Source organism: Mirounga leonina, unplaced genomic scaffold (genome assembly GCF_011800145.1).
Source record: "Mirounga leonina isolate KUSES-001 unplaced genomic scaffold, KU_Mleo_1.0 Mir_173, whole genome shotgun sequence".
NCBI lineage: Eukaryota > Metazoa > Chordata > Mammalia > Carnivora > Phocidae > Mirounga > Mirounga leonina.
In genome coordinates this window covers 18,121,361-18,145,905 of record NW_023270447.1, presented here as the reverse complement: position 1 = coordinate 18,145,905, position 24,545 = coordinate 18,121,361, and the positions used below count along the sequence as shown (strand labels likewise).

At 41.3% G+C, this 24,545-nt stretch overlaps 1 protein-coding gene and 1 pseudogene across 7 annotated transcripts in view; one reads left to right on the top strand and one right to left on the bottom strand.

Annotated features, from left to right (window-relative positions):
* TGFBR3 (transforming growth factor beta receptor 3) overlaps nucleotides 1-24,545 on the bottom strand; it is a 228,297-nt gene that overhangs the window by 164,381 nt on the left and 39,371 nt on the right. The gene's annotated exons all lie outside the window — the stretch shown is intronic.
* LOC118019152 lies at nucleotides 13,248-14,101 on the top strand (annotated as a pseudogene).

Here is a 24,545-nt window from a genome sequence, read left to right as displayed (position 1 = left end):
AATCATACCTCTACGCATGATGACAGAGATAGAGGCACACCCCACCCCACCCCCAATCTAGAGGATGCCCGCTCTTTCTCTACTCACGCTACGATGCGTTATTTCAAAGACATTTTACTTCCTATAATTTTTCTCCTTAAAGACTTTAAGAAGAGAATGGACTGGCTTCAGGACAATGGGGGAAGAGACACTGAATTGGTAATCAGAAGACAAGGGTTCAAATTTTGAATTGGCTCCTTAGAAGCCATGTCACTTAAAGCAAGTCACAATCTCTCCAGGTCTTTGTTTCAGATACATGGTAATAGCAGCACATTTTTCTTGGGATTGTTAAAAGATTTCAGTGAGATAATACATAAGAAAGTACCTAGTACGTATTAGGTAGTTACTAACCTTTTGCCTATAAAGCAATCATAATGCCCAGTTAATACATTTCAGAGGGTGTGACCATTCAATAATAAAGGCCAGTAAGAATATTCTGAGCCCTTTGCAAAATATTCTCAGCCAGGTTTGGGTAGCAACTGAAGTGGCCAACACCTCTGTAAAGGTATTACACCATAACTGTAATTACACCATAACTTTACAACATAACTGTAAAGGTATTACAGTGTTACAGGCGTAGGTGTTAACTGCCATAGTATTTACAATAGAGAAATACTAGAAATAACCTAAATGTTCAGGAGGGTACATCTGTACCATGAAATATATACACTGCAGTTAAAATAGTGTTATTTATACTGACAGAAACATCTTAATGACATAGTAAGCTTTTTTAAAAAATTATAGAAAAGTACGTAAAGAATGATAAAACTTAAAAAAAAAAAAAGAATGATACAACTTATTAACTCCCTAAAACTATGTGTAGATGTACATAAGTGCACCGAGAAAAAGGACTGAATACATAATTCTAACTGTAAATAGTTCTTACCTATGGTGGGGGTGGTGCTAGAGTGGGGTCAGGGAGCTGAATGGGCACTGAGACGCTGCTCTGTGTCTCTCTTATTTAACTTTTTACCATGCACGTGTATTTTAAGTATAAGTTGTATAATGAACACAAACAGTTTTATTTGTATGATTAAACACTAAAAACACATACTCTATCATATAAATAATTTTGATTAAAGCCAACACTGGTTGAGTAGTTTTCTGCTCTGGATGTCTTATTTGGGGCAGCATCATATGCGGTTCAAAGAAACCACCACCCCAGTGTCTCCATAGGCAGCAGAGAACCCTACTCCACTTGTGTGATAACAGCCTCTCCTCTACTTGAGGGCTTTGGCCCCACTTCCTCCTCCTCTGTGGCCAGTGACCCAGCAGACCCAGGATCTTGCCTGGGCTCAGTAGCAGGCAGTAGTGAAAACATCTGGCTTTGACTCCTCATTCTGCATTGTGCCACCTGAGACTTTGCTTTGGTTTTCTGATTTGTAAAGTGGGGACATACCTATACCTTGCAAGGCTGTCACAGGAATTATATGACACATGCTAACGTGCCCAGTAAAGGGCAGCTTTTAACACCACTATTATTAACCAGGCAACGGTATGGGTCTCAAGGTCAATTCTCATCTGTAAAATGAGACCCCAATATTTGATTATTTTGAAAGCTTCCAGCTATAATATTCTATGAACATATAATAAAGTAGAAAAGTAGACAAACATGCTGAAAGGTGCAGCCAGGCATCTGGGACCAGAGAGATGAGACAACCTCCGAGGCAGGGCCTTGGCAATGATGTGACTTGGGTGACTGTTATAACATCACGGGGTAAGAAGAAGAGAGGATAAGAGAAGCTTTTGTTTTCCAGTCCAGAAGACTTAGAATTTAGAGAGATAATAGAAAGACACACAGAGAAATATATTCATATTCTTCTACTGCCAAATAGAAAACATTTTCAGTATCCCCTAACACCTGCTTGTACTAGTACCTAGTACCTAGTACCTGCTGGGAATAGCAAAGCATTACAAAACAGGGCAGCTTAGTGCGACTGGCCCAAACACAGCCTTCAACCTCCAACCCGCTCAACCTTCTGGGACAGAAGTTCAAGTTAAATCCTTTTAGAACCAATAGTATCTCTATACAACTACATCTATCTTTTGGGGCTCAGTTAAAATTCCACCTCCCGTGTTAACCTCTCAAACCGTCCCCATTAAAAGCCATCTCTCTCTTTGAATTCCCATAGACTTTGTTCTTCAGCTTTCTCAATTTCTACTTTACGTTACAGTTCTTTGCATGCCTGTTTTACCTCCCTTACAGGGCCATAAACTCCCCTGTAAGCTGAATAATGTTCCAGTCAGTCACCCACTCACAAACATTTACTGAGCATCTAGCTATATTTTATGAGGTATCATCCAAACCACGAGGGATACAGAAATAATAACACTTTCTCCATCTTCAAGGAGCTCACAGTCAGATGAAAAGATGGGCAAGTGAAAAATTTCAACAACCAAGGTGCTACGGAGACATGGAGAATGAACCTCCCTAATCCACCTCAAAAGAGGGAAGATGAAAGTGTCAAAGTCTTCCAAGCAGGTGATGTCTGAGGTAATTCTTCAGGATTAGTTAAGGGGTGCCTGGCTGGCTCAGTTGGAAAAGGATGCGACTCTTGATCTCAGGACTGTGAGTTCAAGCACCATACTGGGTATAGAGGTTATTTAAAAATAAAATCTTTAAAAAAAAGAAAAGAATTAGTTGAAGCTACCCAAGCAAAAAGGAGAGGAAAGGACAAATATGTACTAAAATCAATAGAGGGGGCGCCTGGCTGGCTCAGTCGGTAGAACATGCAACTCTTGATCTTGGGGTCATGAGTTCAAGCTCCATGGTGGGCGTAGAGCTTACTTAAAAAAAAAAAAATCAATCAATCAATATAGGTACATCTACTCTGGAGAAATGGGTGGCAATTGCACTCCTAGGTATTTATACAAGAAAAATTAGAACATATGTCCACAAAATGACATGTTTGCAAATGTTCATACCATTTTTTTCATAATGAAAGGGAACAACCAAATGCCCATCAACAGGTGAATGAATACACAAATTGGGGTACAGCCATACAATGGATGTTCTCAGAATCGAAAAGGAAGAAACTACTCATACGCAGAAGAATTTGTTTGTTACCGCAAAAACATTTTGCTGAGGAAACAGAGCCAGACTCAAGGGAGTACATGAAATTCTGGAACAGGCCAAACTAACCTATCATGATAGAAAGCAGGTCAGTAAGTGCCTGGGACAGGGATATTGACTACAAAGGGACAGGAGAACTGGGGGGAAAGAGGGGAGCGATATAAAAAAAATCTGTATCTTCCATAACTTGATTGCAGTGGTGGTTAAAGAAGTATATACATTATCAAAACTCATCAAACTGTACCATTAAAATATATGCATTTTAGTCCATGTAAATTTTACTTCAATAAAGCTGATTGATTTTATTTTTTTAAAGACTGCTATTTATTTATTTATTTATTTGAGAGAGAGAGAGAGAGAGCGTGCATGTGCAAGCACCTGTGTGAGCAGAGGGGAGGGGCAAAGGGAGAGGAAAAGAATCCCAAGCAAACTGCACTGAGTGCAGAGCCCCATGAGGGGCTCAACCTCATGTCCCCCGAGATCATGACCTGAGCCGAAACCAAGAGTCGGATGCTCAACTGACTGAGCCACCCAGGCACACCCAATAAAGCTGATTTTAAATAAATAAATAAATAAATAAATAAATAAATAAATAAATAAATAATATATATGTATATGGCACAGTGTTTAAGAACACAGATTCTGGAGGGGCACCTGGGTGGCTCAGTCAGTTAAACGTCTGCCTTCGGCTCAGGTCATGATCACAGGGTCCTGGGATGGAGCCCCGCATCGGGCTCCCTGCTCAGCGGGGAGCCTGCTTCTCCCTCTCCCTCTGCCTGCTGCTCCCCCTGCCTGTACTCTCTCTCTCTCTGTCAAATAAATAAATAAAATCTTAAAAAAAAAAAAAAAAGAACACAGACTCTGGAGCCAAGTGCCCGTTCTATGACTAGCTGGCTATGTAAGAGTTAACCAGTATTATTATTATTATTATCATTAGCATTCATATTCATATTCCAGGCAGAGGGAAGAACACAAGCAATGGTCTAGAGGTAAGAAACAGCACTGTAGTGTAGAGACTACAAAACAATTTAGTGGTGTGGAACATAAATTGAGAGGAAAGACATGAAGGAGATGAGATCAGAGAGGCAGAAAGGGTCAAGGTTACTCCTCTCTATGTCTTCATGCCTAACAAAGAGCTTCTGACACAACCAATCAAATGTTTATTTTTTAAAAAAATTGATGAACATATCAGAAGATACCACTTGAAACCCATCAGGATGGCTATCATCAAAAAGACAAATAATAACAAGGGTTGGCAAGAATGTAGAGAACTAGGCCCTCATATATTGTGGCTGGGAATGTAAAATGTAACCACTGAGGAAAATAGCTTGGCAGTTCCTCAAAAGGTTAGACAGGGAGTTACCATATGAACCAACTATTGCACACCAAGGTATACATACGCGCAAGAGAAATAAAAACATATGCCCACATAAAAACTTGTAACACAAATGTTCTTAGCAGCATTATTCGTAATAGCCCAAAACTATAAACAACACAAATATTCATCAACTGATAATGGATTAATACAATGTGGTATACACATAAAATGTAATAGTATTTAGGCACAAAAAAGAGTGAAGTACTGATGTAGGCTACAATATGGATGACCCCTGAAAACATTATGCTAAGTAAAAGCTGCCAGACACAAAATGTCACATATTGTAGGACTGCATTTACATAGGATGTCCAGAATAAGCAAATCCATAGAAACAGAAGGTAGGGCGCCTGGGTGGCTCAGTTGGTTAAGCGACTGCCTTCGGCTCAGGTCATGATCCTGGAGTCCCTGGATCGAGTCCCGCATCGGGCTCCCTGCTCGGCGGGGAGTCTACTTCGTCCTCTGACCCTATCCCCTCTCATGTGTTCTCTCTCTCTCATTCTCTCTCTCAAATAAATAAATAAAATCTTAAAAAAAAAAAAAAAGAAAAGAAACAGAAGGTAGAGAAGTAGTTGTCAGGGGCTAGAGGAAGGGGATACCGGGGAGTGACAGCTAATTGGTATGGAATTTCTTTTGGGAGTGATGAAAATGTTCTAAAATTGACTGTGATAGTGGCTGCACAGCTCTATGAATGAATATACTAAAAACTAGTGAGTTGTAACCAGTCACTTTAAATAGGTAATTATATGGTATGTGAATTTTGTCTCAAAGTTGTTATAAAATATTTAAAGAATAAAATATCAATGGTTCACTTATTTCAAAAAATGTTTGATAAAAGTTAAACACAAGGGGCACCTGGGTGGCTCAGTTGGTTAAGCGGCTGCCTTCAGCTCAGGTCATGATCCTGGAGTCCCAGGATCGAGTCCCGCATCGGGCTCCCTGCTCAGCGGGGAGTCTGCTTCTCCCTCTGACTCTCCCCCTCTCATGCTCTCTATCACTATCTTTCTCAATAAATAAATAAAAATCTTAAAAAAAAAAAAAAGTTAAACACAAAAAAAATTTGAAACATCTCTTTTCATTCAATTTGTTCAAATTCCCTATGTGCCAGCTCTGATGGCCACAAATATTGAGTAAGACAGAGTACCTTAGCCTTAAGAAGCTATACTCTAGAAGTGGGAAGAGAGGCAGGTATATAGGGTGGCACCACATTAGAGGGCCTCACAGAAAGCTGTCTAGGACCTGAGAGAACATAAACCAGGGCCAGGACCTCCTCTCCATTACTTTGTCTTTGGCCTCTTATCCTTACATGGTCCTATTAGATGTGCATTTCTTCTACTGGAAGGCTGTTCACATTTATTTTGACAGGAGACCCCTATGCTAAGCAATGTGATTGATTCTCTAGCTGATCAGTCTAAGCCAGCCATGGCAACTCTATTACTAATTGCCAGTGACTGGTTCAAGGACAGATGGCACTATATCAATTCAGCCAATGAATGCAAAGAGAGACATGCTGGGGGTCTGGGGAAAGAGGCTCTCTCACTCTTAAGAAAGCCAAAGACAGCATCACATCACTCTTCCTTGGACTATGAACAAAACCCTGATACCTACACTAAGCCATTCCTACAACCACCAGGAGACCTGTCTTCAGTTAACCCTCTGGTAAAGACAGAACAACCGGCGCCTGGGTGGCTCAGTTGGTCAAGCGACTGCCTTTGGCTCGGGTCATGATCCCGGAGTCCCTGGATCAAGTCCCACATCGGGCTCCCTGCTCAGCAGGAAGTCTGCTTCTCCCTCTCACCCTCCCCCCTCTCATGTGCTCTCTCTCTCATTCTCTCCCTCTCAAATAAATAAAAAAATCTTTAAAAAAAAAAAAAAGACAGAACAACCTAAGAACTGAATGAAATTAGTGCAGTTTCCATTTTCTCCTGTCCACCATTAAGTTAAAAAATCTTCGAATGATGCCACCTGATGTCTTCTCTTCCCTCATGGGTCAGGAAGCAACCATGGAGCAGAGACTAGAGTCTCCAGCTCTGTTTCATTTCCTCCCTCAGAGTCTAGCACATGGTCAACCGTTGCAAATCATGTATTTCAAAAGAACGAAAAAACAATGAACAGAGTTACACTTAACCCTAAATATTTTAAAAAGCAGAATTTAACAGAAAAAAAAATTACCTAAATAAAGGCCTTCCCTATTAAAATAAACTTCCACAGTTCCCTTCATTGCCTCAAACAAGGACCACGTTTTACAGAGGGAAGGCTCCTGTGCCTTCCCCTCCACCACTTCCAGGAAAAGGTCCTGGGCTTCCAGGGAAGGTAAGCAGCTTGGGGTAGGGACACTGTAGGTGTCATGTAAAATGCCAGGCAAAGGGCCAGCATTTGATGCTAAGCATCACAGCAACAATCACAACAACAGAACCAGTGGGGCGTGTATAGACTGGCGTTTACAACATGGAATGGTACTGGTTTCTATTCTCAGCATGTGTCACTGACTTACTGACAAGACAGTTAAACATAAAAAGGGTCCATTATCAGTGGTAACTGGGACAAAGTCCCTGGGCTAGAAGGAATAGGAAAACTCCAGCAGTAATCCCCAAACCTCCTCTGTTTCAATTTCCTTCTCCAAACCTTTTCTAAAACTGCTCTTACCAAAATAAACCAATTTAAGTTGACGTCCACTTCCTTTCCCTGATGTGAAGGCACAGAAGAATGAGCAGGAAGAGACACAAAAGATCCCAATTATCCACCCTTTCTTAAGGCTCCTTTGTACGCCTGCTGCATAAGATCATTTATTAACTAAGAATAAGTTACTGGTTTATGATAACACAGGGCCTGGCACACAGTAGGCACTTGATAAATGTTTACTGATTGACCACAGCAAACTAGAAGCAAGCATGTGAGTGTTGGACAGAGAGGAATAAAGCCTTGTCTCTCCCAGGGTCACTTTTTAGCCAACCTGCTAAAAACAATAATAGTGCACGTCTTCAAAAAGCTGAAAAGAGCTGGTTTTGCAGCTACGGTGGCTGTTACTCACTGCTCCCTGAATGAGTAAATCTATCCAGTTTCTCTGACCCCCGTCCAGAATACAAGTGAGTTATGGCCAGTGCAGACCCTGGCTCGCAACGAAGTTGTTATTAACCTCACTGGCTAACTGTAAACAGATACTAGAGAAACCTGTTCAGCTCCAGACTGTCCAGACATCATTCTGGGGAAGGGCTTCACCTAGTTCAGGGTACTGGGTTTTCAGATCGCCCTGAGGTCTGCTCTCCAAAGCCTGACAGAACCAGCACAGAACATACTCTAACAGTCTCCTTCCTTATCTCTTGCCCAAGAGAATTTCAGTGTCATGATAGTTAAAGCACATACCTGGAAAAGTGGGCTTCTTCCCTTGATTACAATTACACAGAGGGGAGCACAGGATTTGCCTATACCAATTATCTGTGCCCATGATGAACTCTCAAATATGACCAATCAACGCCATCAATACTTTAGCTTCATTAACTGGCCAGAGGAAAAAGAGCCTGCCACTTGGCAAACTCACATTTCACACAGGTGTCTCAGCCAAGACAGGGCAGAAGCATTACATCCATAGCCCAGAGTACAAATGTTCGGCACCGAAATGAATGGAAACCAACAGGACACTTGTGGTTACAATTTAACTTAAATCCTCAGATAAAGGAAGACCACTACTGATTTGGTTTGGTTTGTCAACAGGAGAGTTCATAAGGAATTACCATGAGCAAACAGTGGCAGCCACCCCAGTAACCACAAACGCCTGAGTATTGAAGGAGGACCAAGTACACTTAGCTTTAGGTCCTTCCCTGCAGTGAAGGGTCCCTTGGGATGGGTCACCTTCATGAGGGGCAGCAGCTGTTCAAACCCCGGGACGCACAGGGGAAGTTAAGGAGTCAAGGATCACAGGGATAGAGCCTGGCCTGAATCCCTCTAGGAAGGGACTATGGTTGAAGCCCACATTCTTCTCAGTACTCGTAACCAGTAGCACCCCACCCCAGGACCCTCTCCCCTTTTATCCCAATTCCTTGACATCTGATCAGATCAAGAAGACCAGGTGGCAGACCTCAAGGCCTCCTCAATGCAATGAATGGCTATTTTAAGTTTTGTGGTTTTTTTAATTAAGCTCTACACCAAACGTGGGGCTTGAACTCATGACCCTGAGGTCAATCACATGCTCTACAGACTGAGTCAGCCAAGCGCCCCATGAATGGATATTTTACACTTTAAAGCTAAGGCTGACTTACAAGTAAGAGTCCCTCTTTCTCCAAATATATGTCATTCCTGAACATCTCTGCTCTGTTGGCAAATCACCAATGCCAGCCCTCTCAACCTCCCCATCTCTCCCTCCTCCCCAGGGACATAGAAGCCACAGTTAAGCAGACTTTCACAGCGACAAGGCACAGGGTGGGGAGGGGAGCTCTGGAATGACATCAGAAGACCTATGCACTTGTTTCAGCTCTGCCAAATTAGCAGAGTGAGTTTAGCCTTGGCTTACATATCTTTAAAATAGGGGAGTGTGGTTTGATGATTTTTATGGGTCCTTCCAGCTCCAAACTCTGGGAACTTTCAATATAGACTAGAGCTTCATCTATCTACACCCCGGTGAAGTATCCCAGTGAGCATCTAAATGAGGCTAAAAGACGCATATGCTGGAAGGGTCCAGCCACGGAATCATAAAACCTAAGAATGCTAGAAGCACCCTAGAACATAACAGTCCCTTCAAAGGAAGCTCTGGGTTTCACAGTGTGCTCAAAGATGTCTATGGCTCACCATTTCCCACAGGGAATACTTGGACCATCACTGTGAAAGCGAGGACTCAAACAGGACAAACTCCAAACTCAGTTATTCCAGACAAGGGTCTATTCTAAAGGTGCAGACCCAAAAATAGCTTTACAGTTTACATAAAAGCAGGACCTAAAATAAGATTTTCAAAAAGTCAGATCCTGGGTAATAAACTTCCTTCTAAACCCATAGCTAGAGGCCAGCCCTGTACAACGCAAGGGTATACTCAAAAAATTACACATTCAAGTACCTGGGTCTTTGCCATCTTCTTTCTCTGGCATAACCAAGATAAGCTCACCCTGGCATGGTTCTGTTTGGAGGATACCAGGCAATTAGGCCATGGTGCATGTCCCCCAGGGGCAGAACACTTCCCCAGCTACTTCGGTTTGGTATGTCTTTGTTTTGGTTTAGCCCTGGCAATCTGGCAGGCAATGTACTTCCAGGGGGAGCTCTGTCCATGGTGTGAATGCCCCGGCCTTGAGGTCCTTGTTCATGTCCATAAACAGAGCCCAGTTGCCACAGTGACTGGTGCTTAGGAGCAGCTGCTAAATAGCAGAGGTCACCAGAGCTTTCTTTGGGTTCTACAGCCTGGGCTATGTGTTCCTATGCCTCTGTGAACAATGGGTCAACGGGAGCTGCAACCACACCGGCCAGTACTTCACATGGGAGTCTGGGCACTGAGGAGGAATGTGATTTCACATGGGGCCCGTACCCACATGACAGATCCCAGCCAGAGGGCACAGGAAGATAAAGGGCATAGGAGTGGCAACTTCCTCCCAGGGGTTCCACAGTCCCCAGAGGGTGGGAGGGGGCAGGGCCAGCGTTTAGTGCAACAGGAAGGACCTTGGAAAAGTGAACATGGAGTTGAGCCCGTGACGCTTCTGAATCGTGTAGGCCAATCGGGTGCTTCCTCCCTTCTCCGTGAGGGTGTGACTCAGTTCTCCCCACTTCCACAGCAGGAAACACTGCACCCCACCTGACACGTGCAGGTAAAAACAAAAGAAAAAAAACAAAAACAAAAAACCTTCTGGACTGGAGCTGCAGAGGTCTTTCTAAATTAGAAACTATCCCTATTGTGCTTCCATCTTCCAAGGCAATCCTGCCCAAAGGCCACAAGATCTGCTTGACCAGTAATACAACTAGGCAGGTGTGAAACACAACTGTGTCTGGAAACACGTATACCCCTGGCCACCCCCCTTATTGTCCACTTGCTAAGATTAGAAACAGTTATTTTTTACTCTGCAAAGTAAAGCTTCTGCCCTCAAGGTAGATGCTTTCAGATAAAAACACAAAAACAGCTATAAAAAAGAGATGATAAGGCAGGTCCTCTTGGCCCTTACAAAACCAGGTTACCTTGGCTGGGGCCCAAGGAAGCCATAGAATAGAACCGAACATAAACTTCACTTAACATCTTTCAGACCCAGCCCCATGTTAACATGGAAGTAATAAACATTCTTTGGTCCCAATGCCAGTTCCAGAGACGGTGATCATTTAAAATGTAAACAAAATGAAGATAAAGCTTATCTCTCTCAAAAACATATGCTTCTGTCTTTACCAACCATGAGCCAATTAGACCACAAAAAGGAGAGGAAAACAGGATGAAAGTTTTCTAATTTATCAGTGTAACTCAAAGGTAAACCTGAAAACTTGGATCCATCATACTTTCCAAACAGGGCCCAAATGTTTCACACATAAGATGTTTCTGTGTTATTCCCACCAATGTAGTTCATTACAGGCCAGAGGAAACTTAAATAGTTAAGAAGTTTGTCCTTAGGCAAATACTTCAATAATTTAGACTTCAAAGACTCCGTATTAACCTCTGTTTACACAAAGTAATGTGTTTCCTTTGCCTGCTGAACATCAAAATGCTTTGCAATTAATTACCTCTATTTTTAAAACCCCCAAATACTGTTAAATATAATGGCCAATATACTGGGGGTGGGGGGGAAGCATGTTCAAAATCTGCTCTGTTCTCTGAAGACACAAAATGATAATTAAGACAACATCCATGGAATTTGATTGATGTAGACGATTATTTAAAAAAAAAAAAAAACAACTTTTCCCCTTGGGGCACCTGAGTGGCACAGCCGGTTAAGCATCACACTCTTGGTTTCAGCTCAGGTTGTGATCTCAGGGTTTTGACCTCAGGGTCATGAGATCAAGCCCCGCGTCCATTAAGACTCTCTCTGATCCTCCCCGCTGCACTTGCTCGCTCTCTCTCAAATAAATAAATTAAATCTTAAAAAAAAAACAAAAAACTTTTCCCCTCAAAATGACAATTTTTATCGATTTTTTTTCCATTTTGCCTACGAACACTGTGAATCTAAGAATGGAACAGTTTTTTATCCACTTACAGAGAAATTCAACAAAGTTAAAATTCCAAGTAAAGGCACAGCTTTAGAAAATTCAAAGTTATTTCATTTTCTAACTAGTTAGTACTTATACCTTCTTTTCTTTAGAGCATTCCTAGTTCATGATTAATGGAGCACCTTAGGAATTAACTCCACACCTCCCACAGGGAAGTGTGCACAGAAGCACAGCAGGTGGCTTAAATGGCGAAGAATTTTATAAATACTAAGGTCATCATGGAGACAATGATGAATAGTCCTTGGAATTTGTATGGGGAAATTTCCAGGGTTTTTTAAAAGCTATTTTCCACTCTATTACCTTCAAAATATCCACATTTGGCAATAATATTATCATCTATGGAATATTTACTATGTGCCAGGCTCTCTTCTAAGCATTTTACTTTATTTATGTATTTATTCCTCAAAACCAACTTGAGATATACAATTGCCTTCATTCTACAGCTGAAAACACTGAGATGGAATGATATTAAGTAACTCACTCGAAGTCAGGATGTTATTGACTTACTGACTGAAAGTGACTAAGCCAAGGCCAGCCGGGGCGGGGGGTGGAGCGCGGTGTGGGGGATGTAGGGACGGTGGTACCTGGACTAGAAGGCAGGAACCAGCATTCTGGTTCCCAAATCAAAAGGTGTTTCTTCCCAGAGAAAATGCTGACCCAAGATAAACCAAGGAATACGTAAATGAGTTCTGACCTAAATACATGTCCTCTTGCTATAGAAAACTAAGCTACTGGCACCTTAAAGAGAGATACAAACACCAAAGAAAAAAGGAAGCTCAGATTTCCTTAATTAACTGTGCAACGTTCTCAGCTAATGTCATTTTAATTTTACATATATGTTCTACAACCTAAAATAATCTTTGCAAATTACCTAAGAAAAAAAATTTTTAAAGCCTTCAGAAAAAGGAACTATTTGGACTTTCTATGTTAAATTTTCGCTACATTTTTCTCCTACATTGTAATATTTTGATGGTTTTTTTACAATGCGTATTTCTGGCCACCTTGTTTCATTAGCACTCAAAAGCGGAGCTAAGCTCATGTAACATCACGGGGGCTATAGTGTGAAGTTGCCATCCAGCTGAGCTGATTTAAACACCCAATTCTGACAGCATGGTATATACCTCTGCCTTTCAAAAACTTAGAAACCTTTCCTTCCTTTCTAGAAAATCTTCACATTATCTAAACAGAAAAAAAGTACTTTTTTCTGAATGTATTTGAAAGTTGCAAATAATCATAAGATTATTATTAATACTTTTTCCTGAGGTCTCATTTCCTATTCTCTGACAGGTTCTCCTTCAGCTCAGGCACCAAGAATGGGCCACGACATACGAGTCAAAATGAGAGCGGCCCAGTGTGACCCAGCATGCCCAGCGTGGGTGCAGCGGCCCAGGCCCTGGGAGTGCCCCATTGGGAGCTGGCGGCCGGGCGCGGAGGGGCCAGGGGGAGCCAGGAGGAGCCAAGCCAGCCCACGGTGGGCGAGGGGCCAGGCGGGTCAGAGCCAGGTGTTTGGAGCGGCCAGAGGAGCCGGGTCCTTCATGATGAAAGATTTTGAGACACTTCTCTGTCCTCTGTGTAGTTGGTAGTTTGGGTGGTGAAGAGATGGCTGAGTGTGTCAACACCCTTCTCCAGGACCTTACCAGGGGAATCAAAGACTCCATCTGGGGCATCTGTACCATCTCAAAGCTAGATGCTCGGATTCAGCACAAGAGAGAGGAGGAGCGTGAAAGAAGGGCAAGCGGTGTCCTGGTGCACAGGAGAGCCCAGAGTACAGAAAGGAAGCAAGAGCATGAGCTACATGTGGTTAGCAGAAGTCTCTTGTTTTATCAAGTGTTTCCTCCTGTACTACAGTCAGTAATAGCCCAAATTATTGGTGATCCATCACAACCTAGAGATGTCTGGTCATAGCTGGAATTCTTCCTTACCTCAGTTTTCAGTGCTCTTTGGGTGCTCCCTCTGTTTGTGCTTCGCAAAGTTGTAAATGTCATTTCATTTCAAGACACAGCTGATGTGGCATTTGAGGTATCGGGGAGGAAGCCTCACCCATTCCCTAGTGTCAGCAAAACAACTGCTGACATGCTCTTCAACCTTTCACCGCAAGCTCTTTCCCTCATCCAGGGCATGTCTGTGAGTCTCCTTCCCATCCACCTTGTCGGTCAGCTGGTTAGTCTTCTGCATATGTTCCTTCTCTACTCACTGGACTGCTTTGAGTATCATTGGTTCAATAAAGGAACTGAAATGCACCAGCAGTTGTCAAACATAGAAAGGAACCGGCCTTACTACTTTGGATTTGGTTTGCCCCTGGCTTTCCTCACAGCAATGCAGTCCTCATACATCATCAGGGGCTGCCTCTTCTCCCTCCTTTCCTCCATTCATTATCAGTGCCAATGAAGCAAAGACCCCTGGCAAAGTCTACCTTTTCCAGGTGTACCTCTTCTCCTTGGTGGTTTTCTTAAGCAACAGACTTTTCCGCAAGACTGTCTACCTGCAGTCCGCCCTGAGTAGCTCACCCTCTGCAGAAAAATTCTCTTCGCCGCATCCGTCTCCTGCCAGACTAAAGGCTGCTGCAGGCCCCTGAGTCGCCTGCCATCCAGAGGGGATGGGGGGATTGGAAGGAGGCAATAGGAGCTCTTTTCCTTGTCCCCTCCTCCACCAGGGAAGGCAGGACCTGCTCAGCCAAGGACCCTCTGCCTGTTCCCTTCTCTCTGAGGAACTGGGATTTCTGTCTCTGGTGCATGTAAGGCACAATCGTCCTGACCCCAGTGGGTGCGTTTTTAACACTGGTGAGTCTGAATGGACCACAGGTTTCTCTGCAGGTCTTTTCTGGCACTTGCCAGCCCCCGTGCCTGGACTGATGTGAATACTTTTCCTCCCTGTGCCATTGACCCTCCCAGCCCCCTGTCCTGCTTTCCACCCCCCTTGGATGAATGGGTTTTATCATTCTGGCTGTTGTATTTTGTGGACCTGTTATTTGTGTTGTTTTTCTGTGAAGCACATATATTGGATGTAGGAGGGAAAGCAGTATCTCATTTGCTCCTGGCCACTCCCTTTATAGCTGTCACTGTCTATTGTTTCTTATAACTCAGGTTAGATTTTGGTCTCTCTGGCTCCGCTGCAAAAAACAAGCCTGAAGAGATGGGACAGGAGGAAAGACCTCACAACCAGATCTGCTGCGTTTGGGGGAGTGATTTTCTTTCTTCCCCTTGTAGGAGAAAAAGCTTTTTTCACTGGTACATTTAAAGTTCCCCAGCTATAGGGAGGGACCAGTTTTGGACAAGTGCCCCTGCAGCACCTAATGCTCAGAGAAGCTGAACTTGGAACTCTGAAGGTCTGAAGCGTACTGCTGGCTGGCCACTGCCGGGTCTGTCTGGTATTTCAAAGGAAAATTGGGTGCTGCAAATAGGAACCGAATGAGGTTGACTTATAAAACTCATGAAGCCTGTGATTGGTTGGTGTTCTCCTGTCATTTTAAAGAGAGGAAATATGGGGAGAGGACAGATGTCAAAACATTTGTCCAATTTTAAAATGTCACAATTAGGGGCGCCTGGGTGGCTCAGATGGTTAAGCATCTGCCTTCGGCTCAGGTCATGATCCCAGGGTCCTGGGATTGAGCCCCGAGTCGGGCTCCCTGCTCAGTGGGGAGTCTGTTTCTCCCTCTCCCTCTGCCTCTGCCTCTCCCCCTGCTTGTGCTCTCTTTCTCTCAAATGAATAAATCTTTAAAAAAAGTCACAATTAAACATGAGCTAGTTTCAAAAAAAAAGTGAAAGTGACATTTCCCTGCACTAAATTGAAAACAGATTCACATTCAAGTGTTTAATCGTTAATTCCATCATTTGAATACTGAGCACCTATAGTTCCCAAGTTCTTGCAGCTGTCAGAGATAAAGCAGTGAACAAGGTAAGCAGCCTTCTCTTCTTTCATGGAGCTTCCATTTAGGCAATTAAAAAAATATGGCAGATCAAACTTTTAAACACAAAGCTCCTCCTCCAGGAAAGGACATATCCAACAATGCATGGGGGGTGTTTTATAGAGTGAGGTCCAGAGACCCAGGCCCTGCCTTTCCCCTCTGGCTCACTGCCCCGCCACAGGCTCAATGGAACAAATTTCTATGCCAAATGCGTACCCAACTAGCTCAGAGCAATTCTACCTACAAATACAAGCCTTACTCCTTTTATGAACAGGGAGCAAAGTCCTTTAAATCCCGTCGCTACACCATTCTGGTCACTTGTAGACAACCCTTAATTATCAAGAATCCTTTTACCTCGCTATCTCCATTCAGGTGGGTTATTTGTTAACCAAATTCCATGCAACTCTACAGGGCAGAACTAGGGGCTGAGAGTGGAGGTTTATGGCCAGGTGGATTGCACAATACAAAGAAGAATTTCCCAAAGGTCGGGGATATTTTAAATTCAAGTAAAGGCTAGAGGCTCAGTCAACAGGATATTAGAAAGGTGATTTATGTACCAGGCTGAGCTGAACCAGATAATCTCTAAGGATCCTTAAAATACCAACATACCACAAATCTAGAGCTCTAGTAGTGTGCCTTATGAATGTAAAATCTACCCAGATGTAACTTATCCTAAAACATTACTTGAGGATAATGTTACTAACGAGATACAAACTCAGATGTCATGAAGAAATAAGCAACCTAAAATATACCACATGTTAACTAAGCAATAATTTTAATAGCACACATAAATACTCAAAGCTACAGCTCAGCATAGTTACTAAGTGCCCGGCAGGTTTTGAGCACGTGAAGCGTCCTATCTCATTAAATTCTGAAAATGATCTGGTGAGATGAATGCTATTATTATATTACCTCCACTTTACAGATGAGGATGCTGAAGCAAACAGAGGTTACAAAGCTATTTATTGGCAGACCTGGGATTAGCATTTAAGTCTACGCTCTAAAGCACTATGCTCTGTTAAGCTGTCTTGTTGGGAGTTAGAGAGCATCTTCCTCTTAGACTGTGTTACATAAAGATCCTGAAATAGTTAACTACTTAAAGGAACCTTTGAAATGTGATGAATGAAGCTTTTCTGATGTATGAAAATCATAAATTTCCTTTCTAGATATAATACATACTAAATTTGCTGTATTTTACTAAATTGTAGAAGTACTCAGAGAGTTAGTTCAGTTTCCAAATCTTATTTCCAAGTAGTAGCTTAAACACTAGAAGAATCTGGCTCAGAATCAATTACAAAATTTCCTATGACAGTATAACAAACACACACTACATTAGATATTTATATTTCTGCTAAATATCAGAGATGCCCAAATTGGTGATTATGACAGAGCTGGCCCTCAACTGTGGCAGTTTCCATTACAAAATCCACATTACAGGAATTCAGGATCCTGTCTAAAAACTGATTGAGACTGATACTTAATAGGACAATACACCACTGGCTTCCCCCTCCCTTTTGTTTCTTCATCTTTAAAAACTAAAGCCATCAAGTCTCCTTCCATTTAAACTGAAAAAGGAAAATGTTAGTTCCAAAGTTTGGGATTCTTAATACATTCCAGCTGGCTTTTTTTTTTAAGTCTACATTTGTAAATATTAAGGATGTCTAAGGACTCTTCATCAAGTTTTTTAAAAAACAAGTACTAAATAACTAATTAATTTCATAAAGATTTTAAGTATATAATGGATATTACAACCCTAGCCTGCCTCAATATAGATTTTGGTGGTATATGAAGAACCCATAACAAAGAAAAATGGCTTATCGAAATATTTGTAAATCTCCACACAAAAGAAGTTTCATGTATATGCACAGAATATTATAGCACAAAAATTCTAGGAAATCACACACTTTTTAGTTTGTGATACACATAAACTGACAAAAAAAATATTCAGCAAAAATTAAAAATCTTCACCTCAGTATAGTAAAAACCAATTAAGATCTAAAACTACAATTTTTTGAAGGTGACACTGAAAGAAATAATTTTACAGGCCTAAAAAGTCAGAATGGGGCTCTCAAATCCCTGCCTCACAAATATTACTATATCATATCCTCTAGATATGATCCTTTTTGTCATTAACTTTGTAAATACCACTCTCTAGAAATTATGTGTAATGCTCCATAATGCCCATGCTGCCAAGATGACATCTTTGACAGCAACAGTGATTTGGAATCATAAAATTTGCGAGCTGAAAGAAACCTGAAGATCCTCAGGCTTATGTCTCTCATCTGCCAGGTGAAAAAATAGATACAGAGGTACTGAGCGACCTCCCCAGGGCCAAGACTTCTAGGTGAAACACTTCACTGAAACTTCATTTGGGCCAGAAGACAAGATTCGCCCCCTCCACATGCTAAGATATCTCTTCTTTTATTTAGCAAGCAGCAATTCTGAAACGTTTTGGTCTTAGGATCCTTTTATGTTTAAAATTACTGAGGACTCCAAAGAGATTTTGTTGGTATGAGTTTTATCCATCAACATTTAGCACAACAGAAATGAAAGCTGAGAAAATTTTTTAAGTATTTAATTCATTTAAAACCAATAATAATAAACCCACTGATGCTAATGCAAATATTATTTTATGAAAAATAATTATTTTTGAAATAAAACTATTTAGTGAGAATAGCGGCATTGTTTTACATTTTTGCAAACTCTTTAACAACTAGCTTAATAGAAGACAGCTGTGTTTCCAGATCTACTTCTGCATTCAATTTACTGTGATACATTGTTCTGGTTGAAGGATATGAAGAAATCTGGCCTCACACAGATATGTAGTTGGAAAGGAGAAGCAAATCTTAACAGTCTCTTCATATACTTGTAGCTAGCTAGTTCTTCTTCGATATTTTACCTAAACTCATTAAATAGTCATCACTTAAAAGGTCAGTTGTAATGTGCAAGCTGAATTGCATAATAAACTTTTCATACCTCGTTACATTAAAATCCACTGCTCTCAAAATACTGAGTAATTTACAAAGGTAAAACCAGTAACTTTATAGCAGAGAATTCTGGCAGACACCACTTTCGCCAAGTGATAAAGGTCAACATCACCAGTAATAAGACGTATCAATTTAATGTAACCCCGATTTGACACCCTGAGAAGGGCACATTTCCTATGTGTACCCTTCCCAATAATGCATAATCTCAATCATGAGAGAATATCAGATAAACTCAAATTGAGGAACATTTTCCAAAACAACTGGCCACTCTTCAAAAGTGTCAAAGTCACTGGAAAACAGAGAACTGTCACAGACTGGAGGAAACCAAGGAGACATGACAATTAAATGCAATGTGAGATTTTGAGTTGGGTCCTGGAATAGAAAAAGAGCATCAGAGGAAAAATTGGTGAAATCCAAACAAATTCTATACTTCAGTTAATAATATTGTACCAAGATTAATTTCTTAGTTTTAATAATTGTTCTATGGGTATATAAGATGTTATTATAAGGTGAAGCTGAGTAAAGCATATGGGAACTCTTTGTACCATTTATTTAAGTCTTCTGTAAGTCCAAAACTATCTGAAAATACAAAGTTTTTAAAAATCAACTGCTTTATCCTGCACTATCAAGATGCGAGATCTTTTATTACCCACACATGATTTTGTAACATCATGTATCGGCCATCTGGAAAATCACAGTTCACAGAGTTATGCAAATATGCCAGATATTGACATATTTCTTATATGATATCAAAAAATCGTATTTGTTCATATTTCCATTGATCTCATCAAAAAGGTATTTAACTATTCAGAAACTGCCATGGTCGTGGGGATGAATATAAGTTTTCCAAAACTTTAACTTTTGCATGAAAAATAAAATTTTTCATTGGCAACTAAGATTGTAAATAGTTTTTGAAATCACAGGATCACTTTGTTCATTTTCGAAAAATGCCTGCCAAGTACCGAAGGCTAGATAACCATCGTTTGTCAGTCGTCCTCTCAAGTAAAATGGTATTCCGTGAAAACAGACCAGTTCAGCTCACAATTCAGATAACTGAGCAAGTGCTTCCTCAGGACGGCCACGGCGCTTTGGAATGTAGAAGAGCAACTTGCCTCCTTCCCATTTCATAGAGAATGTGAAAAAGACATGTATTTGAGGGTTTTTAATTCCTCTGGCAAAAACATTCTTAACCGAAACTGGTGTGTGGCAGTGAAGTGCTACCTCGATCCCTGCTAAGGCACCAACTGTTTTCTCCAATATTCCTCTTGGAATATTGCAATGTCAACCCCGTGAAAAAGACAACTTTGAATTATTACAATAATAGTTCTGACCTCACAGGGCGCCTGGGTGGCTCAGTCAATTAAGCGACTGCCTTTGGCTCAGGTCATGATCCTGGAGTCCTGGGATCGAGTCCCGCATCGGGCTCCTTGCTCGGCGGGGAGTCTGCTTCTCCCTCTGACCCTCCCCCCTCTCATGCTCTCTGTCTCATTCTCTCTCTCAAATAAATAAATAAAATCTTAAAAAAAAAAAATAGTTCTGACCTCACAAACTCTTGATAAGGTCTCAGATCCATGACCACACTTTGAGAGCCACTGGTTTAAAGAGTTAAACCTTCAGCTCCTGCATGAAATATACCAGCACTACTTAAGCCAAGGTAAAGAGTACTAAAGAGTCTTAGGCTAAGCTTTACAGAATGTTTACCAAGAGGCAATAGCTTCTTGCTGTTAAAGACATTATCTAGTGACAGATCCAATACCTGTCTTTAAAACAACCACCACAGGTCACTCAGACATTGTTTTACCTAAGAATCTGAAGACAGTGACCCCTCACCTGGTCTCCACAGGCTAGCCTTCATCCCAACATCGCTTCCTTCCCCCAAAATAAAATACATTAAGGTTCAGATTTATTACTTTAGCAAAGTTGCTTCCCTTTACTGTACTTTATGAGTGAGACAGGGTTATAATTATTGATTTATTCAATAAATATTAAGCACCCACTATGTGCAAGGGACTAGTGATTGATCAGTGAACAGTCCCTGCCCGCTCCCTGAAAGGTCACATTTAAGCAGGGACAAAGGCACTGGGCAAAGTCCTCCATTTGAGAATTTTCATATATACGGAACAGCTACACCAAAGCTTTTGCAAACTGACTTAACTTTTGTGGAACTTATATTTTAGTGGGGGGAGATAAATAATAAACACAATAAGTAAATTACAAGCATGTTTTAAAGTGATAAGTGCTATGAGGGGAAAAACGAGCAAAATGAGAAGGGATGGACATACCAGGAGTTCAGAGGGATTACAATGTTAAGTAGGATGGTTTAGGGTGGAACTAAGCCCACAGGTACTACACAGATGAGGAAAATTACTGTTAGGTGGTCTCACTCTGTTGTTTCTGGGCTCTCCTCTCTCCCCCCATCCCCAATCCTCAGTGCCACTATTACCTTTCTTGAGGATTCATGCCTACCCTCCAACCTCCAGCTAAAGGCCAAGTCACTTCCTCTAGCGGAGCAAGGTCTTCTCCATCCTAGCTCCAGATTTATTCCTTTGGCTGTTACGTTGCTCATTTCAAAGCCACCTGAGTCCTTAGCTCAGCCAACAGCAAATCAGCCATCTCCCAAAGAAATACCCTGACCTGCCTTATCTCTGTTGGGAGCACACAGTTGAACAATAAACTCACTCTGCCCATCCTAGGTTTGTTTCAGCTCTCTTTCTTTTCCCAAATATACAGGTTCTCTAAATAAGGATTAACTTTGTAAAGACCTACTACGTGCCACAAACTGCTGGCTGCTTTTTTTTAAATTTTTAAAAAAGATTTTATTTATTTATTTGACAGAGAGACAGAGAGAAAGCACAAGTAGGCAGAGTGGCAGGCAGACGGAGAGCAGAGCAGGGAGCCCAACATGCATCTCATTCTCCTGACAATCAACAGACTAAGAGTAATTAGCAGTACTCTATAGATTAGGCAACAGAAGCTCTGAAAGTCGTAACTTGGGACTCAAACTCAAATCTCCAAAACAAGAAAAAAAGAAAGCTTTTTATTGACAACCTCCTCCCAACTTCATCACACACCTTATACCACTTCGGTGCTCCCACTGTACTGCTTTAAGCAGAACATAAGGAAAATAAAGAAATTGATCATTGACAGAGTCTGTCTTTTCTGCAAAATTGTATTTCATGATCACATCTGATTTTTGAACCAAATATATGTCTGAATAATAAGACTTATAACTTAAAGGACTGGGTAAATATGTTCACCATGCTAACATTTTCAAAGAACACTATTTCTAATAGTTTCATTTAAAATAAACACGACCCAGGGCGCCTGGGTGGCTCAGTCGATTAAGCATCTGCCTTTGGCTCAGGTCATGATCCCAGGGTCCTGGAATCAAGCCCCACATCGGACTGTCTGCTCAGCCGAGAGCCTGCTTCTCCCTCTCCTCCCTGCTCCTGCTCTCTCTATCTCTCTTGATATCTTTGTGTCTCTCTCTCTCAAATAGATAAATAAAATCTTAAAAAAAAATAAAATAAAATAAACATGACCCTCTGATTTATATGCATTATCTCATTTATAATCATTACCAGAACACAGTCTGGTAGATACTGCTGATGATATCTCTATTTTTTTTATGTGAGGACACTGAGGCTATGATTATACAGCCTGCAAATAGCAAAACCTGAGCCTGAACCTGTGTCTGAATCCACAGCCCAAGGTCACATCTACCACACAATCTCTGTCAAGAATGAACACTGTGCTGGAGAATTACTTTTACTAAATAAAAGTGTAATAGTCCAACAGATTCATTCTGGTAAAGTCCACAGGCATTCCTCACATTTGGAGCATAAAATCTCTACAAAATCCTTTAGTTACAAGTCTCAAATAAAGCTTCACCAGAGTGACTGTGCTCTAGCAAAAATCTGCTGGGAAAACCCAAGGGTCCAGCAAAAGGACACAACTTTCAGCCTTTGGATTCTGATATTGCCCCTAACTCTGACCTTTAGTCTAAAGGAATAAGGATACTCATTTTACCTCAGTGAAGAGATCTTATGGCTATCCCCTGGTCAGGAACACCAGTTTGAGCCTCAGGTAAAGAACATATTTCTTGGGGTGCCTGGGTGGCTCCGTTGGTTAAGCATCTACTGTTGGCTCAGGTCATGATCTCAGCATCCTGGGATGGAGCTCAGCGTCCTCAGGCTCCCTGCTGAGCAGGGAGCCCGCTTCTCCCTCTCCCTCTCCCTCTGCCACTCCTCCTGCTCGTGCTCTCTCTCTCAAATAAATAAATAAAATCTTTAAAAAAACACACACACACATTTCTTAAGTACACACTGAACTCTTGAGTTCCTACAACTTAGAGCAAAGCCATCCAGGTCAATAACTCACTTCAGCAGCAGTCTTAGTTATCTGTGCCTGAGTTCACTCGCCAAATGGCCAGAGGAAGAATTAGTTTTCATCATTATTAATAAAGAGTTGTTTGAAGAAGACAGAATTATAGCTCTAAATAGAGGTTCTCAAACCTAATTCTAATGAAACAGTCATGCATAATGAATAATGTTCACATCTGGACATACTATAGTCTTCAAAATAAACTACTGAAAACTACAAAAAGCAGTGCTGAAAGAAATTAAGGAAAACCTACACAAATAGAGGGGTATACCATGTTCATGGATGACAAAACACACATGACACTACAGATTCTGTGTACTTTTCATTCTCTCAATGGCAATCGTAACCCTTTCCTCTCCTACTCAAATATACTTAAATATAAATAATCATGGTTATTTTAGGGTAACTTTAAATTTTGTTTTATCTTTTTAAAGAAAATCTTTAAGACATCAATTTAACTATTAGTTGTAACATTATTCATGATATCTTATAATTTATATGGGAAATACCAGTAAGTCTTGACATTGTGGCACAAAATTACTTTCTAAGATAAACATGCAATGAGACTAAAAAAAATAAGGCAGAAAAAAACCCTCATAGTCATTTATTGGTTCAAAGGCTTTACTGCCAACTTTAAAAATATCTTTCATGTTCTCTCACAGCTCTGAGATCTGCATTCCTATCAACTCCATCAAGTTGCCTGGGAGCCATCTGCAAAAGGGGTTAAAAGTCCAGAGTTGTTAGTCTAGGTCTGCTGGTTGAGGAGAAGACAGGTTGCTCAAGGTATCAGGACAGCCAGCCTCAGACAGAGTAAACAGAGGCCACTGTGCTCTCAGGAATAAATTCCTCAACCAGAACACACTCTCCTGAGGTTTTCATGTAAGATTTTTCCAACAGATTCCAAGTTGAGTAATAAACAGAAATAATAGATTTTGTTGGGCCTTCCTTGAGTTCAGGAAGATCTGACAATATCATGAAACAGCCTAGCACAGGCCTCTGAAATTTTTCATTAGAATTCTTTTCTCCTGAATCATGTTAATAAAGTACGACTTGGCCTGGGATTTGTACTTAACTACTGACTCACAGCTGCCCAAGCCCAGAAGGATGGGGAAAAAACACTGAGGTCTGTCAGTAGGAGGCAGGGCCAGACCCAGGGGCTGAAAGATTTCTGGAGGGGTGTTTTCAAACAGTGCTATATACTGCTTAGAAAACAGCTCCCTTAATAATACCCGATTGGCTCTGAGATGTCTGAAATACTCTTCTCTACTTTCATCTTCAACTGACTACATTGCTCCAAGAGTCACCGGCACCAGCCCTTGGCCCAGAAATCTCTCTCATCTTTAAGGGGCAGGGACTTCCATTACCTTCCTAAGATTCATCTGGCCGAGCTAATTCTAGGTACTATTATTTTATAAGATATGTCAAATGTAGCAAAATATGAAATGCAAGCCTATTTTCCCCCTTCCTTCATACAGTATATCCTGAACTTAAATTGGCACACACTTGATTTCAGATTGAGATTTTTTTTAACACCATTTTCCAAATGCAGTAGCAATTTGCCGTCCTAGGCCAGCCAAACAGAGGAAATGAGGAATCTGATTTGTTTTATTTTTTGGGGGGTGG